An 18,958-nucleotide genomic window follows, 5' to 3' on the forward strand; every position below is an offset into this window, starting at 1 on the left:
TTAAAATTAACATGTTACTGATGACTGATATCATCTGATATCATCAGTACAAAATGAAAACAATTACGAATTATTATAGTCACATGAGCTGTGTGTTAACATGGTTAAAAATCAAACTTATTAGAGGCTGGGTACAATTTGGGCCTGCACATTTAAAAGAGAAGATGGAAGAATTGGAGGGAGTCTATGGAAAGCTAAGGAAAAGATGAAAGAAATTAAAACGTGAGTTTCAAATTAAGGAAGATGATAGGCTTATTTAGCCTGAAGAAGAGAAGACAGAGTAATGATGTGAGAATTTGCCCAAACATATGAAGGTGAAACAGGGATATATTGAGCTTGTCTCTATTGCCTTGATATAATATATACAACAGAATATAGGTTTTGTTTTTTTTTTTTAAATTTTTTTTTTTTTAACGTTTATTTATTTTTGAGACAGAGAGAGACAGAGCATGAACGGGGGAGGGTCAGAGAGAGGGAGACACAGAATTGAAACAGGCTCCGGGCTCTGAGCTGTCAGCACAGGGGCCCGATGCGGGGCTCGAACTCACGCACCGCGAGATCGTGACCTGAGCTGAAGTCGGCGCTCAACCGACTGAGCCACCCAGGCGCCCCCAGAATATAGGTTTTAATGACAGCATAAACTCAACCTTTCAAACTGCATTGCTATGTGTGGAGAAATTCACGGGCTCTCTTTATGTATAAGATGTATAAATGTATCTGTAGGAGCAGAATGTGCTATCATAGTCACAGGTGTATAAATCAGACAATGACTTTGAGATTGCCTCAAGTTCTCTGAGGCTGAGGTCAGTTCTATGCTATTTAGCAGAAATGAAAGACATAAGTAAAGAAATTTTGTAATCACGTTTTTCTTAATCAGTTACTCCAGGCATGGCCAAATGAATTGTGCTCTCTGGGGGGCATTCAAAGGAACAGTAAGAGTGACCGATCTCTGAAGTTTCTTTTGTAGAGTGGGAGTTATAAACTAAGGATGATAGCTACATTTTCCTCCATAATAAAGTGGGATTCTAAGTGACTCTGTGAGAAGATAGAAAGGAGAGATGGAGTGACCAGAAATGGGGAAAAAGATGGTGGAAATTTCAGTTAGGGAAATTAACATACTTTCTCGTAAATAGTGTGTGGTATGAGTCATTTTTCTCCATCCCTCTCCCTTGAGAATTCTCATAAAATATTTGTCTGTTGGTTATTGAGTCATGGAGTTGAATCTGTGTTAGGATGCATAGAAAATGCTGAGTATGGCCTCAAGGTGGGATTGGACGAGAGCTGAGGTCACTTGTGGAAGGTCTGCTATATTCAGATTATCTGTTTTCATTAAATTAATAGTGGAGCACATAGATATTTCAGTATAGTATCTGGGCCAAGTAAGAATTTTGATTGGGTAGAAGGAAACCCAAGATTGGGATTCCAGAAAGATTTATTCTATGACCTTGGGCGAAACCAGTAAACTCTTCACGCATGTTTCTTCTTCAAATGAAGATAATGTGGGATGCCTGGGTGGCTCAGTTGGTTAAGCATCTGACTTTGGTTCAGGTCATGATCTCACAGTTCACAAGTTCAAGCCTCGTGTCGGGCTCTGTGCTAACAGCTCAGAGCCTGGAGCCTGCTTTGGATTCTGCGTCTCCCTCTCTCTCTGCCCCTCCCCTGCTCGTGCTCTGTCTCTCTCAAAAATAAATAAACATTAAAAAAATTTTTTAATAAAACAAATTAAGATAATGCGTATACCACATCTACCTCAGGATACAATAAGGTATGATCATTCAAAATAAAACACAGGCCATTAATACTACAAGTCTCGTCCAATACAGAGAACCATTTAGAAGTGAGCAAGCACTGGGCGCTGTGGCATGGTCCAGCACTTCCATTTGAAATGTGTTCTGAGATCCTGAGGGTCCTTAAAACTCATTTGATGGTGAGGCACAGGGTCAAAATTACTTTTACAATAATATTAAGACTTTGCTCTTTTCAGTGTCATTCTGTCATGAATGCCTGGTGGAATTTCCTGGAGCCTAAAGAATGATGGCGAACGATGTCTCAACAGATTGAGTGCAGAAGCAAATATGAGAGTACAGCTGTCCTCTTTAAGCTAGATCTCAAAGAGATTTCAAAAATGTAAAACAGTGCTAGTCTACTTATTAATTTTTTTATTTTGAAAATATAGCTATTTTTCATTAAAAATGTTACTTTGTTACTTTATGTTAACATGTAAAGGTTTCTTCTTATTTTTAAATAACTCGTAAATAAACATTTTCAGTTCTAATTTCTAGCATAGTAAATATCAATAGGTATTTCTCATGCAAAAAAATTTTTTTTGAGGTCTAGTATTTTTTTCATGTTTATTATTTTGAGAGAGAGAGAGAGAGAGAGAGAGTTGTGAGCGAGGATGGGGCACAGAGAGAGAGGGAGATACAGAATCCAAAGCAGACTCCAAGCTCTGAGCTGTCAGCGCAGAGTCCGACACGGGGCTCGAACTCACAAACCGTGAGATCATGACCTGAGCTGAAGTCGGACGCTTAACGGACTGAGCCACCCTGGTGCCCCTTTTCTATTATTTTTAATGAAATGAAATTGTTGGAGAACCACTGCTGTACCAGTTCACCTTGGCAAAGTGACTTTGTGTAAGGTGACCCATGCACATTCCAACTTTCTCTCCTCCTCCCAAGGTCTTCTGCTGGGTGATGGGGGACCCTCAGGAGAATCCCTCAGAGAGTGCATACATTTGGGGTCCCTCTCCAGCTGACACAAAATGAAGCAAACGGTGTGCTTGGTTCCCTAGGCAATACCATCCTATCCAAACCTCACAAAATATCCCATTCTTGTGGTGTAGGGATTCTTCAAGGTTACTGTCCTCTGGGTGACAGAGATTGATGAAGGAAGGGTCCTGGGGAAGATCCGGGCTTGATGACAAAGCCTGGTCTTGTAACACTAGCAGCCTTCTTCTGCACATCTCAGCATGTGCGTCGTCAGAATGTTCAAGTGTCAGCCTCAGAATAGCTGTTATCGACACTCATGCCTTGAGAGACATTGTTCTAGGCAATTTCCATGTATTACATCTCACAACACGCTCAGGAGATAAGGATAATTATTACCTCAATTTTATGTACGAGGAAACTGAGGCCAACATTTAAGGAAATTTGCCTAAAGTCTCACAGCTAGGAAATAGCAGGAGTCAGATTCAAACATATTTGGGCTCCAGGTTTTATGGCATTAAACACTATATTTTATTACCCTCCCTATAGATTTGATGGGTATATAAGACCTCCCCCCACTCTTCGCAATGTACTAGGAAGGGTAGGCTAACTGTTACAACAACGAATCTAAATCTTACAAAAATCTAATACAACAGTTTTTCCTTTGTGTACTAGTACAAAGTGGGTTGGTGAGGGCTCCATATAGTCACTTGGAGAGCCACGATCTTTCCATCTTATGGCTCCATTTTTTCTGCAGGCCCTTGGGGTTCTCTGTCTTCAGCCAGTTGATGGGGAAAGAGAGGATGCAAAACTTCACATAGGAGGTTTTTATAGGTCGAGCTGACACCTCCACTAATATTTCATGGCCTTAAATCACTCGTGTGGCTATACCCAATGGTGAGGGATGCTGGGAAATATAGTCTAGCTGCCCAGAAGGAAAAGGCAAGAGTTGAGCAAACAATTACATGAACATTCTGAAGGTTGTTTTTTTGTTTTTGTTTTTTTTTGTAGTTTATTTATTTTGAGAGAGAGAGAGAACAGGTGCATGAGTGATGGAGGGGTAGAGAAGGGGAGAGAAAATCCTCAACAGGCCCCTTACTGTCAGTGCAGAGCCCAGCACAGGGCTCGATCTCAGGAACTGTGAGATGATTACCTGAGCCAAAGTCAAGAGTCGGCTGCTTAACTGGCTGAGCCACCCAGGCTCCCTCTTCCTCTAATTTCTACTTATCCTTCAATGCACAGAACGTATCATTTACTTCAAGAAAACTTGCCCTAACACCCTCCTCCTCCCAAGACAAAGTTAGGTCCTGAGTTCAATGCTCATTGAACATTCTGTGCATTCTCTTCCTCACTAATATTGTATTTGAAAATATATACAATGTTGGATAATTAAGTATTTTCTCTATCACACTAAAAGGTACGTTCCATGACAGGAGAGCCCATTGGGGTTGCCAGATCTATTACATGTGACCAAATACCAAGGGCCTTTGAGATTTTCAAGGATCTATTCCATGAGTTGAACCTGAGAAAACAAGATATTGGCATTTGAAATATGAAAATACACTGTAAAAAGTAATAAGTGTATTGTTAAATGTCTACAAGAACTGATGCTATAGCAACCAGTTGATTGATGTATGTATGTATATATATATATATATATATATATATATAACTTAAATCACAATAACAAATTGAATGTTTTATTCTGAATAAAATTCAATATAAATATTTTGAAAATCCTTTCAAGAATTGTATGGCAATGTTTATTTATTGTGTGATGAGGGTGCATTTTAATCTTTTGTTTTAGTTAGCTGATTATTTACTTATTTATTTTGAGAGAGAGAGAGCACAAGGAAGAGCAGAGAGAGAGGGAGAGAGAGAATCCCAAGCAGGCTCTGCACCGTCAGCACAGAGCCTGACGCGGGGCTCAATCCCATGAACCGTGAGATCATGACCTGAACCAAAATCAAGAGTTGGATGCTTAACTGACTGAGCCACCCAGGCGCCCAGCGTTTCAATATTCTCGATACAGTGTGGGGTGGTTGTGGTGGCAGTGATGGAGCCCCAAAGCGGAGCATCTCCTAGAGGGTCAAGGTCCTAGAAGCTGCATCTATTTATAGGTCACAGTTAGAACCAGAGAGTCTTATACAGTGCCTTCCATGCAGTAATTGGTCAATAAATATTTATTGAATGAAAGAATGAGTGAATCAACGAATCAGTGAATGCTCTTTACTGTCAAAACCCACTGCTCCAGTAATTTCTGTGTTGCATAGTTTGTTTTCCAGCTGAAAACAAATCAGCTGAAAACCTTTTCACCCTCATTTCTGTCAAGACACAGTGACCTGCCGGAACAGTCCCACAGCCTAGCTGGCTTCCTAAATCATCGTGTAAATGATGGGTCAGTGATACTGAGAGCATAGTTGGGGCCATAGGTCCTTTGTAAAAGCTATGTCAGCTCTTACAGTGAGTCCATACTGAGGATCCAGATCTCTCCTCCACTGTGTTAACATTCTGACATATGGCCATAGCTTTTGTTTGTGTGCCAGTGTAGGTCATGCCAATTTTCCAGAAGATTCTCCTGGAGTCTAGTCATCCTGAGCTGTCAGACATCTGGAGTTAGAAGGATATCCCTAGGTTTTACAACACTGGAAAGAAATCATATCTGGAAGGCTTTCCAGGGGTATTATCAGAAAGAAAGTCATCTCGTTATTGGCTAATCTCAAATATATAGGAAGTCCAGAGGACAGTGCCCATTACTTTTCTCACTGAGGAATCTTTCCGGCTTGGCAGTCAGCCTCTGGTAGGTACTTGGGAGGTTTTCCCTCCCTGGTCTCCCTTCTCTGAATTCTTCTACCCCTGGTTCCTTTCTGGAGCCTTCCTGGCAAGCACGTTGGGATCAGGTGGGTAGAAGCTGTGTTTCCTATCTCTCTTCTGGAAGAGATCCAATATATCCCTCCATAGGTGAAGTCCTTCACAGGAATAGATTTATGTCCTTGTGTCCCTTCGAATAACCCTGAGTAGAATAACCCTGAGACAAACTTCCCACTTGCCACCATTGATAGCCTCTCATAACAAGAATACAAATGTTATTAAGCTTAAGCGAACAGGCACAAAGTTTTCTCAGGGTGAGGAGGGCCAGGGCTGAGTAGGGTGAGGGGCCCGGAAAACCACCATGCCACACCAAACGGCCCTGAAGAATCTAGCTTGGTGGCCCATCTCCATTTCCCACACTTCTGTTCTCTCAGCTCTCCCCTCTTACCTAGTATTTTACTCCACCCCTCTCAGCTGACCCCTCCCCAGAATCCAAGGGCTTTCCCAAGACCAAGCATGCATGGGCAAATTCGCATCATTCCGTATACGAGTTCCCTAACAATTGCAATGACATTTTGCTAGATTACTTCTGGGTGATGACAGACAAGGCCTCAGTAATAATACCTTGCAAGTGTAACATGTCTGTAATTAGACTGTCCTGTAATTAGGGAGCTGACAACTTAGCCACTGCTTATCACTAGCCAGTGACACAGCAGGACACAGGAAGAACCATAGAGAAGGACATCTGTCTGACGATTGATGGTAAGGATCCCGAGGAAAGCCACAAGGAATAACATAATAATAACTGTAACAGAAAGCCATAGAGCGGAGAAGATCACATGTCTTGATTAGAGACAAAGCTTGTGCATCAGGAAGAATGAGGTCACGGATCTCCCTCTGTCCTCCTGCGATGAAGGATAATGTGTGAGAGGTAGATTTTAGTGTCTCATAGCCAGGCACACAGCTAAGGATGGGTCCAAAATTTTGGTGGTGACTTTGAGCAGTGTGAGAGAGAGGTTCCACGTTTGTGCACGTGGACCAATATCTCTGCCATTTCCCTGAACCTGCTTCTATTGAATTCTTTGAAGTCTCATTTGGTTTCTCCCTTCCACACCATCTCTCACACCCAGTAGGCAAGTCCAGCCACCATACCAACTCCATCATCTCTTCCACTGTGGATGCCCATCACACACTCTGCTGTCACATCACCCTTCCTGGCTCCTGCTGTCTGGGCTCTCTTTTCTCCATCATGTACCCAGAGCTGTATTAGAAGAGCTCAGTCTTCTGTTGTGACTGCCCCTACAGTCTCTCTTCTAGCATTGCTGATGGAGCCCCATTGCCTACTGAAATACACTCTTTGGCATGAAATTGAAGACCTGGTTTCAGAATTCTTGTGTCCATAATACCTTTTGTTTCCCTTGCTCTCCCTCTCGCTCTCTCTCTCTCTCTCTCTCCCCGCCCCCCCGCCCTCTCTGTCTTGTTCAGTACATTCTGCATCTTCCTTTTTTCATCTTTGTGACATTCTCTTTCTGTGTCTTTCCTCTGACATTTTCCTGAATTCCCATCCATCCTTTAAGGCCCAGCTCAAAAGGCATCGCTTCTTTAGGAGGGTCACCTTGTTTCACCACCTGTTAAGTTTCCCCCCTCTCAACATTGTCTACGCCTCTCTCCCCTCTTCCCTCCCTGCTCCCAGGGGTTCCTCAGGCCCCATGGCCCTTGTGCTGACTGAAGTGGCTCCAGGCCGGCTGAAAGCTCCAGACACTCGAAATTGGGATACATCTGTTTGCAGGCCGCTGCTGCTTAGTTTGCTGGCCACGCAATCTCTAGCAAGTGGCTCAACCACATAGAACCCCAGTATTATCATTTACAGATTGGAGGTAATAATCCCTGCCTCACAGGATGGTTATAAAACCTGAGATGATATGTACAGAAACTTTATTTATTTATTTATTTATTTATTTATTTATTTATTTATTTTCCCTTCCCTCTCTCCAGAAACCTTTTTTAGATTGGAAAGCATTATACCAATGTGGGATACCATAATGCTCTCTCTTCTGGTTATTTAGATAATTGCCTTATTGTATCTAAACACTATAGGTATTTGCGAAATTTGGCCTCCTTCTCCCACAACCAGTGGGAGACTCCTGAATCAGTTAGGCATGCATTCGGCTCAAGGCTTGCAGACCTCATTGGGAGACTGGAAGCACTGTGGGGCTAGAGGGCTTACGGGTTCAGAGGTGGGCCCTCCTGTGGCCCTAAGATGGATTTCATTTCCATATGAAAAGAGAACTTGCCCGTAGAGTAGGCAACCGTGTCTACCACAGCCCTTGAAGACGGGAATCAGGTCTTAGTTCCTCTGACTTCCTCCCTACAGTGCCTGGTATATAGTAGGTGGCATGTGGGAGGTGTTCAATAAATATTAATGGAATGAATTAATAAGGAATCAATACGTGCATGAGAATTCAAAAACCTGAAATAACTGGTCTCAGCTCAGCCATTTTTGCGCATACATCTTCCTTAAAGTTCACGCTCATAATAGCCTTCAGGATTAGAGCAATTTACCCTTCAAGCGGAAGTGCTGTTATTCAAAGTGATTTGATTCGTTTTTGTCTAGTCGGAGGCTAAGATGTAGGAACATTATGTTAGAAAGACAGCATAAAAGTGAGTCTGGATCTGAGAGGTTTAAAATGAGTCTGAAATATTAAAATATGTCTCAGACAACACGCACCTTTATGGTTTTCTTTTTATACGCTGTTGCATAGGAATTCAAAATATTGTTACAGGGTATATCACAGTAAGAATTTATATGCGGAAAATTGTACACCAGCAGAATCTTTTAAATGACCTCCTCCCTCCTTTTCTTTCCATACCTCATCAGACATGAGGAGATTCGTGGGAAAGCAGTAATTATAATCCTTGCCACATTGACAGACTTGTGGCATATGCCTGAGCAGAACGGTGAGAGAGGGTGGGGATAAAGATATAAAGGAAATTAGGTGACCTAATATGGCCTAGTGGAAGGTACATTTAGCAAATGTGGTTCTTATCCTTGAATAAAGTTCAGCTAAAAGGAGGGTAGACTAATAATTTCCTATTTTATTGATATATAAATGGTAAAAATCTGATCTTGAATTTGTTCCTGTAGAACCTAGCCTTTTTAAAAATTTTATTTTTAAAAATTTGTATCTTAAAAAAATTGAGATGTAATCGACCTATAACATTGTATTAGTTTTAAAGGTACAATGTCATGAGTTGATATATGTATATATTGTGAAATGATCACTATAATAAATTTAGTTAACTTAATCATTGGATACAATAAGTTTAGTTAGGAGTTAGATAACTTAATAAGTCTATCATCATATAGACTTGCAACTTTTTGTGTGATGAGAACTTTTAGGATCTACCCTTTTCATAACTTTCAAATATACATTACAGTATTAACTGTAGTGATCGTGTTACACATTATATTCTCAGAACTTACTTATCTCATAACTGGAAGTGTGTACCTTCTAATGCCCTTCACCCATTTCACCCACCGCCGACACCAGCCACAACTGCTAATCTCTTCTCTGTATCTATGACTTAGTTTAGTTTATTTGTTTGTTTGTTTTAGTCCCACATATAGGTGAGATCATAGAGTACTCGTCTTGCTCTGTTTGAATTACTTCACGTGCCGTAATGCCTTCAAGATCCATCCAGGTTGTAGTAAATGGCAGGATTTCCTTCTTTTTATGACTGAAGAATATTGCATTCCATATATATGTGCACCACATTTTATTTATCCATTCATCCGTCAGTGGACCCTTAGGTTGTTTCCATGTCTTGGCTATTATAAATAATGCTGCGATGAACACGGGGCTGCACTATCTTTTCTTGATTACACAGTTACCAAAATACGTGGGATCTCAAAATATCTTCTAAATTTATTCTAACCCGCAAAGTTGACAGATGAGGAAGTGAACACCAAGAAAAGTTAAATAGTATCTCAAGGGTCACTTGTATTTACACACTTGGGAATGGAACCAAGAAATCTTAGTGCCTCATCTGTTGTCTTTTCTAATGCCTCACGTGACACCTTTACTTTTTGAGTCTGATGTGAGAGAATAAAACAAAAGAGGGAAAAAATGAATTATACTGATAGAACTTGAGAACTTTTTGTTCCATAAGTCTTGATTTAAAAGCTATTGTACTGGGGCGCCTGGGGGGCTCAGTCGGTTAGGCATCACATTCTTGATTTCAGCTCAGGTCATGATCTCACAGTCATGGGATCAAGCCCCTAGCTCAGTGCTGGGTGTGGAGTGTGCTTAAGATTCTCTCTCCTTCTGCCCTTCCCCCGCTTGTGCTCTCTCTTTCTGTCTCTAAAAAAAAAAAGAAAGGAAAAAATGCTATCCTACTGGTATTAACTTATCCTCAGGAACCAATGCTTCTTATAATAATCCTCATACTTTGTAGAAGTTATTATCATCACTGAGCTTTTCTGGTCTCACCTTTTGTCATAACTAAAATGGAATAATAATAACTTTCTTGTGTAACTTGTAGGGCTATTTTAAAGACTAACGTAACAAACGCATTTAGAAAAACAAAAACTTACAAATGTACAGCATGATTCTTGTCTTCATCACTAATAAGCATAATCATCTTTTTTATTAAGTAATCTCTACATCCAACGTTGGGCTTGAACTCATAACGCTGAGGTCAAGAGTCACACGCTCTATGGACTGAGCCAGCCAGGCACCCCAAGTATAATAATGTTAAGGGGGGGCCTGGTGGCTCAGTTGGTTAAGCATCTGACTCTTGATTTCAGCTGAAGTCATGATCCCAGGGTCATGGGATTGAGCCCTGTGTCGGGCTCTGCTGAGTGTGGAGCCTGCTTGAGATTCTCTTGCTCTCCCTCCTGCCCCTCTCCCTTGCTCACACTCACTCACTCTCTCTAAATAATAATAATAATAATAATAATAATAATAATAATAATAATGTTTAAAACCAGCTTGTCTTGGCTTCCAACCTCTAGCCTCATCCCTCACCCTTGTAGAATACTAAAATTTACATGCAAGGTACAAAGTTAAAAATGAAAAGAAAGAAAGAAAATTAAAATAATCCTTCTTTTGCTACTTTTGTTCATTTTTTTACTTCATCTCTCAAGAATCCCATTGTCTTTGTGTTTCTTTATTTTATTTATTTTTTATTATTCTTGAAGTACAGTTGATGTATGTTAGTTTCAGGTATGCAACATAGTGATTCGACGATTCTATACATTACTCAGTGCTGACTACAGTAAGTGTAGTCACCATCTGTCACCATACAGTGTTATTACAATATCATTCACCATTTTCCCTCTGCTGTATTTTCATCTCCATGACTTATTTATTCGATAACGGAAGTTTGTATCTCTTCATCTCCTTCACTCATTTCATTCATGTCCCCCCACCCCCTTCCCAAGCATCCCGCTGTCTTTAGATGCCTCGTTCATCTCTGAGAATGCAGCTTCATTATTCATACCCATTGTGAAAACGTTTGGCAGCTCACTGACATATCACAACTTCCCTTTAGGTTTAGACACGTACACATAACATCCTGTGGACATCACCCATTCAAATTCAGCAACACGTCACAAAGCGAACTTCTTGTCTTTCCCTTAAAGCTGTTTCTGAGGCACCCCTGGTCTCGGGAGCATCTCCAGTGGCACAGGCATCCAAGTTAGACACCTGGAGAGTTCCTCGACCCTCCCTCACTTGCTACTCCCATATACAATCACATATGTAGTCCTGGGATTGTTTTCCCCAACAGACTTCTCCATCCTTTGTGCCATAGACTCCCTGTATATTCTCTTAACTGACCTTCTTATGTCCATTCTTCTCACCATCTTAAGAAGGATCCAACTACAGTAACTATCTGACCAGATCATCTGCTTCATGCCAGTGACTCGTATCACTGGCACCATGGTTCTCACGTGGGTTCATATGGAGCCCATGGGAATGCCTTGGTTGGAAAGCAGTAAGAAGGCAAAGGGGATGCTATTTGTGCTGGGGTCTACATTACCACTTCAAACAAGAAAATCCCACTCTGTATTTGCTTTCTGCATTGAGGTTCTTGAAAATAATTGCTTCGGGACAAAATACTTTGCTATTAAAGTTGGAAGCCCACTGACCGTAAGGTACAGTCCATGTACCTGACCCCTGCCTGCTTCTTAAGCTTTATCTCTCTCCTCTCCCTTTTTCTCACTGTAGAATCAAGCAACATCAAACTGACCACGCCTCCTGTATTTACAACACTGTTTCATGCCTCTGTTTTATGATGTTGTGCCCTCCACCGTGAGAGCCCTCTGTACCCACATCGCTACCTTTAGGGTAACTAAATTTCATGTACCTTTCAAAGCACACTATTACCACCTTTGGGAAGCACTCCTTCTTCACCCCCAGTTGCCGCTTCTCTCCCTAACAATCTACTATCCATTATGCACTAGTTGAGATATGAGACGTATTAGATGGGATAGTACAAAGCACACTGGGTTCTTCTGATCTTCACTCTACTACTCACTATATGTAGGACTCTAAATAATTCACTTTATCTCTATGGAACATAGTTCATTCATTCATTCCTTCATTCATTCATCCAACAATGTATGTTGATTCCCTTTGCCACCTTTATGGAGCTTACATTCTGATAGGGGAAATAGGAAATTAAAAACAAATTAAAATTATCCTAGAGTATGGAAGCGCTATGGAAAAAAATAAAGAGGAATAAGGAGTTTGGAAGGTATCTCTATTTGAAATGGCGTGTTACAAAAGAAAGGCCTCTCTGATATCTGGGAGAAGAACTTTCCTGGCAGAGAGAACACGTGCAAATGCCTCATGGCCAACTAGTGTAGCAACTAAGTGGTTGGTATGAGCAAGGGAAAGAGGGACAGTTTTTGTGATTTTGTTTTGTTTCGTTTTTTAAATGTTTATTTTGAGAGCAAGAGGGGGAGAGAGAGATACATGCGAGCAGAGGGAGGGGCAGAGAGAGAGAAGAGAGAGAGAATCCCAAGCAGGCTCCGTGCTGTCAGCACAAAACCTGATGAGGGCTCGATATCACAGACCAGAGATCATTACCTGAGCCGAAATCAAGAGTTCAACACTTAACCGACTGAGCCACCCAGGTGTCCCAAGAGGGACAGTTTATGAAATCAGAAAGGAGCGAGGAACCATGTCACCTATGCCTTCGTGAGTGAGAAGGGGAAGCTATTGGAGGTTATAAGCAGAGAAATGGCATGATCTGCCTACTGTTTTGAGAGAAGCCTGCTAGTTATGGAGTGTAGGGGCTCTTGGGGGAGCAAGGAAACCACTTGGCAGGCCACTGCAATTATCCAGGAGAGTGATGGTGGCTTGGACTTAAGTGGTTGTGGTTGAATTGGTGAGATGTGTATATAGTGTGGATCTTTTTGAAGGTAGAATTGAAAGATGTGATGATGGGTTTGACGTGAAGTTTAAGAGGGGGAAAAAAGGCAAAGGTGGTGCCACGATTTTGGAAGTAAGCAACTAGAAAAGTAGAGTTGACATTAGTGAAGATGGAAATGACTGGAGGGAGGAGTCTCCCCTATGGGAATTAGTTTTCAGATATGTGAAGTTCGAGGTGCCAAGTAGACATCGGATGGAGATGTTAAGTAGGTGATCTGGACTTGAGGGATAGGGGCCAGAGATGAAAATGTGGGGCTTGTCAGCATATAAGACATCATAAAACTCAACGTGATTACCTAGGAAGTAGGTATAGACATTCAGAGGAAAGAAGGTCTAGGGCTAAATCCTGGGACATTGCAATGTTTAGAGTTTGGCAAGATGGAGCACAGGGACAGAAGAGTAACAAAAGATATTGAGAAGGAGCAAGCAGCAAGGACGGAAGAAAACCATCAAAGTGTGATGTCTGCCAAGCCAAGTGAAGAACATGTTTCACGAAAGAGGGAATGGTCAGCTGGGTCAAGTACTAGCTCGAAACCATGAGTCGTTGGACCGAGCTCCACGATGGCCCTGGTTATCTCAAGAAGAATCGTTTCAGTGAACTGGTGATTGTAAGAGTGATGAGAAAATGCAGGTGGAGTAGATTCAGGATGTAGTGAGAGCACACAGAGACCGTTTTTTCAAGAACTTTCGCCATAAGGACAAGCAGAAGAATGAGACTTGGCTGAAGGCGACTGGGGGTAGGTGTTGAGAGACTTGTTTAAAGGATGGGATAGGGGCGCTGGGGTGGCTCAGTCAGCTGAGCGTCCCAACTCTTGGTTTCGGCTCAAGTCATGATTTGGCAGCTTTGTGGGCTCGAGCCCTGCAGTGGGCTAAGATTTTTTTAAAAAAGGAATGGTTATTCAGAGTATAAATCCGATTTCGCCACTTCATGCTGAAAACCCTCTAATGGATCCCCATCCCACAATAAAAGGCCAATGACTTCCCATGGCCTGTCGTGCCGCACATGATTACGCCCCTGCCTACCCAGACAAATTCACCCACTCTCCATCCATTTCACACCACATCCTTCAGGCACACTGGCTCACTTCTGATTCTTCAAACATACAACAGTTCCTGACTCAGGGACTATGTTACTGTTTTCCCCTCACTGACCATCCTGTGTGGAATGCGTTTCCACATGAATGTCGAGTGGCAGTCTCCGTCCTGTTCATCATATCTCATTTTATTTATTTTTATTTTTTTAAACTGTGTTTATTTTGAGAGAGAGAGAGTATGAATGAACAGAGGCAGAGAATAGAGGGAGAGCAGAGAATCTGAAGCAGGTGCTGTGCTGTCAGTGCAGAACCTGATATGGGGCTTAAACCCACAAACTGTGAGATCATGACCTAAGCCAAAATCAAGAGACACTTAACTGACTGAGCCACCCAGGTGCCCCATCATACCTCATTTTAAATGTCACCCACATACAGGGGCACCTGGCTCCTTGGTCGGTGGAGCATGTGACTCTTCATCTTGGGGTTATGAGTTTGAGTCCCACATTGGGTGTAGAGATTACTTAAAAATTGGGTGTAACTGGCGCACCTGGGTGGCTCTGTCGGTTAAGCATCTGACTCTTGATTTCTACTCAGGTCATGATCTCATGGTTTGTGGATTTGAGCCCTTTCTTGGGCTGCACGCTGACAGTGCAGAGCCTGCTTGGGATTCTCTTTCTCTCTCTCTGCCGCTCTCCCTCTTCCTCTCCCTCTCTCTCCCTCAAACTTAATAAATAAACTTAAAAAAGAATCCTTAGGGGCACCTGGGTGCTCAGTTGGTTAAATGTCTGACTTCAGCTCAGTTCGTGATCTTGCAGTTCGTGGGTTTGAGCCCCACGTCGGGCTCTGTGCTGACAGCTCAGAGCCTGGAGCCTGCTTCAAATTCTGTGTCTCCCTCTCTCACTGTCCCTCCTCCTCTTGTGCTCTGTCTCTGTCTCTCTCTCAAAAATCAATAAACTGGGGCTCCTGGGTGGCGCAGTCGGTTAAGCGTCCGACTTCAGCCAGGTCACGATCTCACGGTCCGTGAGTTCGAGCCCCGCATCAGGCTCTGGGCTGATGGCTCGGAGCCTGGAGCCTGTTTCCGATTCTGTGTCTCCCTCTCTCTCTGCCCCTCCCCCGTTCATGCTCTGTCTCTCTCTGTCCCAAAAATAAATTAAAAACGTTGAAAAAAAAATAAATAAAAAAAAATCAATAAACATTATGTCACTTACATAGAGAGGTGTTCCTTGACCATCGGACCTTAGTCACCTAGTCACTCCCTTTCAATAGAAATAACTTTAATTCTCTGGAGGTGCCTGGGTGGCTCAGTTGGTTAAGCATCCAACTCTTGATTTCAGCTCAGGTCATGATCTCATGGTTCGTGAGTTTGAGCCCCCGTCCAGCTCTGTGCTGACAGAGTGGAGCTTGCTTGGGGTTCTCTCCCTCTCTCTCTGCCCCTGCTTCTCTCTCTCTCAACATAAATAAATAAATAAACATGTAAAAAATGATTTTAATTCTCTGCATATCACCATCTGCTATTCTTCTCTTATTTTACTATTTATCATCTGTCTTTCCATTTAGAACATAAAGTCTGTGAGAGCAGAAACTTGTTGCCCAGTGTATTCTCCACTGCCTATAATAGTGCCTGGTTCATAGGGGAAGTTTCGTGAATATTTGTTGAGTTAATAGATACATTGCTTTTGTTTACTCACTTCGGTTTTGAAGACTGTGATCAGATGGTCAGGATGTACCTGAAAAGTGCATGGGGCTCTATCTTCCAGAATTTGCAGCAAAAGAATGCTAAGCTGCCATCCTGTACAGAACATCTGGCCCAATAGCAAATTCCTGACATCAGCTTGAGTTAGAGGCTTACTAGTGATGAAGAAATTCCTCCCTCTTTACCCTGAGCCCACAGAGCATAAAGGATGCTACTGCTTAGGGCTTTGGTGACTGGCTAGGCAACAATGAGGTTGATTTTTAGACAAAACAACCAACCTATGATCCATCAAAGCAAAGGTTTTCACCTTCAAAGTAGTGGTCTTAGCAGCTGAAACTTACCCTAATGGTCCAGATGGTCCCTGACTTAGGATGGTTTGACTTGAGATTTTTCAGCTTTACGATGGTATGGAAGTGATACTCAGTACAAACTGTATGTTGAATTTTGATCTTTTCCTGGGCTAGCGCTATGTGCTCCTATCCTCTCTTGTGATTCCGGGCAGTGGTACTGGGCCATGGCTCCCAGCCAGCCACAAGATCACGAGGGTCAACACCTCATCATTCTGTACCCAGGTCAGTTTCGGTACAGTATTCAATAAATTACATGAGACAGTCAACACTTTATTATGAAATAGGCCTCGTGTGAGATGATTTTGCCCAACTGTCATCTAATGTAAATATTCTGAGCACATTTAAGGTTGGCTAAGTTAGGATATTTGGTGGGTTAGGCATACCCCATCATAAGTCGAGGAAGAAGTGGAAATCCTTGTGAGGTTAATATCCATGTGGCTCAGTTCACAACTATATGGCTCTGAATTGGTGTTCAACTTCAAGGGCTCATTCTTTGTTGTGTTTTTTTTAAATTTTTTTAATGTTTATTTATTTTTGAGAGAGACAGAGTGTGAGAGGGGGAGGTGCAGAGAGAGAGGGAGACACAGAATCTGAAGCAGGCTCCAGGCTCCGAGCTGTCAGCACAGAGCCTGACACGGGGCTCGAACTCACGAACCGTGAGATCATGACCTGAGCCGAAGTAGGGCGCTCAGCCGACTGAGCCACCCAGGCACCCCTTCAAGAGCTCATTCTATGTAAGGTAGGAGTGTATTACCATCTCTATTAAATAAGTGGAGAAACTGAGTCTCAGCAAGTTAAATGACTTGCTCTGGGTGTGCTGCCCCTGAGTCTCTTATTCACGAATACATTCAACAGTGTTTGAAAGTGTGTTTGGTTTTCAGAAATGACCAAATGTCACTTGGATCCAAGTGAAGCAAATTAAATAGATTCTCCAGGCTAGATAATACAGTTTCCAGTGAGTAAATCTCTACAAGTTCTAGAAGGGGCCTTAGAGAGTATCCAGGCTGAAAATAAAACTTCCGAAAATCACATATGTACTCAAATGCCACTCGTTGGTTTTTGTTTGTCTTAGGCAGATCCATTTCACGCTAGATAAAGAAACCTATCCCAATCTCGGCCACACACACCTGGCACAGAGAGGGAACAGAGCTGAGAGACCAGCTACTCAGATCTTTGCCTCTCTGCCAGGTGGGCTTAAAGATATAAACTGGCTGTGTTAGCATGTTTGGGGGGGGGGGAGCGGATTCTTCCATTTGTATGTTAATGAAGAACAAAGGAGAGGGAGAATCTCTTTGCCTTAAAAAAAGACATCCGTCCGTTAGAAAACATAATAGGTAATTAATATTTCCAAGGAGTATAAAGACCTCGAGGAGCCAGTTGTTTCTCCTGGTAGCTATTAGGCTGTGGAGTCGGCGTCTGCACCATTCATAACCGTAGTGCACGAATTGGCACAGATTGAAGCCCGAGCAGCAAGCTGTTCCAGGTAGACCAGATGTCTTAAAGGAAGGCTGTGTCTCTACAAGTAAACACAATGCCTGTTTCCTGTCATTTTCACCGTTGAATAGCTGGCTATTTGATAATAGGAATAATTCTTGATTGATAGCATTCTGTTTTCAAGAAGGGTAACCCAACTGTTCTCAGAAGGAAGCGCTTTTTCAAAACACATTCTCCACAGGCATGACTTTATCTCCCTTTCCCCATCAGGGGCTGGTCTCATGCTGCTGGATGTTGACCCAGAGATGAAGGAAGGTGTTGGTGGCCGCTGTCTTGGGGAACGGTAGAAAGGGTGGAGGGGAAAGATAACTGGCGAATATGAGAGGGCCTCCACTGACGTCGTCAGCAATCGAAAGGAGGAAGAAGGGTGTTGGGGATGCGAGCAGTGGTGGGGACATGGACAAATACCAGCGATGGGCTCAGAGAGGGAACGGTATCCAGCACTGGCTTGACTGTGAATCTAACAAGCCCAAAATGCATTCGTTGAACACATATTTATTAAGGTCCTTCTATTCCCAAGGAGCTATTCTAGGCATTTGGGATCCATCTGTGACAAACAAACAAACAAACAAACAAATCCCTGCCCTTGTGGAGCTTTTATTCCACAGAGGGCATCGGAGAGGAAATAAGAAACAGAAGACACAAAAACAAATTCTACAAAGCATTAGTGGGTGATAAGTGCTATGGAAGCAAACAAAAACAAAAAAAGTTAATGGGTCCTGGAATCCGGGGCATGGGGGCCTCACAATTTTACATAGGCTTTTCAGGGGTGGCTTGCTAAAAGCGATATTGGTACGAACACTCGGTGTGGTGAAGGAGCTGTTCAGGCAATTATCTGAGGAAAGAGCGTTCTAGGCTGAGGCAACGATTGCGAAGAGCCAAACGTGGAAGGGTACCTGGAGAGTTTGAAGAACGGCCAGGAGGCCCAGGGAGTGTTGAGCGGGGATGGGGCAGCAGATGAGCGGGAGAAAGCAAGGTGAGGAGCAGCAGGTCAGAGAGCCCACGGGCAAGGCGCCTGGGCCCTTCTCGGTCATGTAGGAGTACAACTTTAGCTCAAAGGGCAATAGAGAGCTTTCGCAGAGTTTCAATTAGGCAAATAACCTTATCTGACCCACATTTAAAACACATCTCTCTCTAGTACATGGAGAATAGAGTGTGGCATAAAAATAAAAGAATTCTCTTTTTTAAACATGCTGCCTTCTATGACAGGGTTGCTATGGGACTCAAATGCAAAAAATAAATAAGTAAATCAATAAAACGCTTTAAAGAAGATACAGGACAGTGCAGACCCAAACTATCATTATTTTACACAAACAACAGGGGGTTCAAGAGCCAGGGTCCCCCTTGCCTCCTCTGACCATGTGTGGTAACCCCGTTCGTGAAATGAAACTAGTCTGTCTGTAAGAAGCTAAAGGCAAATTGATTCTATTTT

At 42.6% G+C, this 18,958-nt stretch overlaps 1 protein-coding gene across 5 annotated transcripts in view; it reads left to right on the forward strand.

Annotated features, from left to right (window-relative positions):
- Positions 1–18,958, forward strand: part of FRMPD4 (FERM and PDZ domain containing 4) — an 850,869-nt gene that overhangs the window by 291,545 nt on the left and 540,366 nt on the right. The window lies entirely within an intron of this gene.

The sequence above is a fragment of the Neofelis nebulosa genome, chromosome X, assembly GCF_028018385.1.
Source record: "Neofelis nebulosa isolate mNeoNeb1 chromosome X, mNeoNeb1.pri, whole genome shotgun sequence".
NCBI classification, from domain to species: domain Eukaryota; kingdom Metazoa; phylum Chordata; class Mammalia; order Carnivora; family Felidae; genus Neofelis; species Neofelis nebulosa.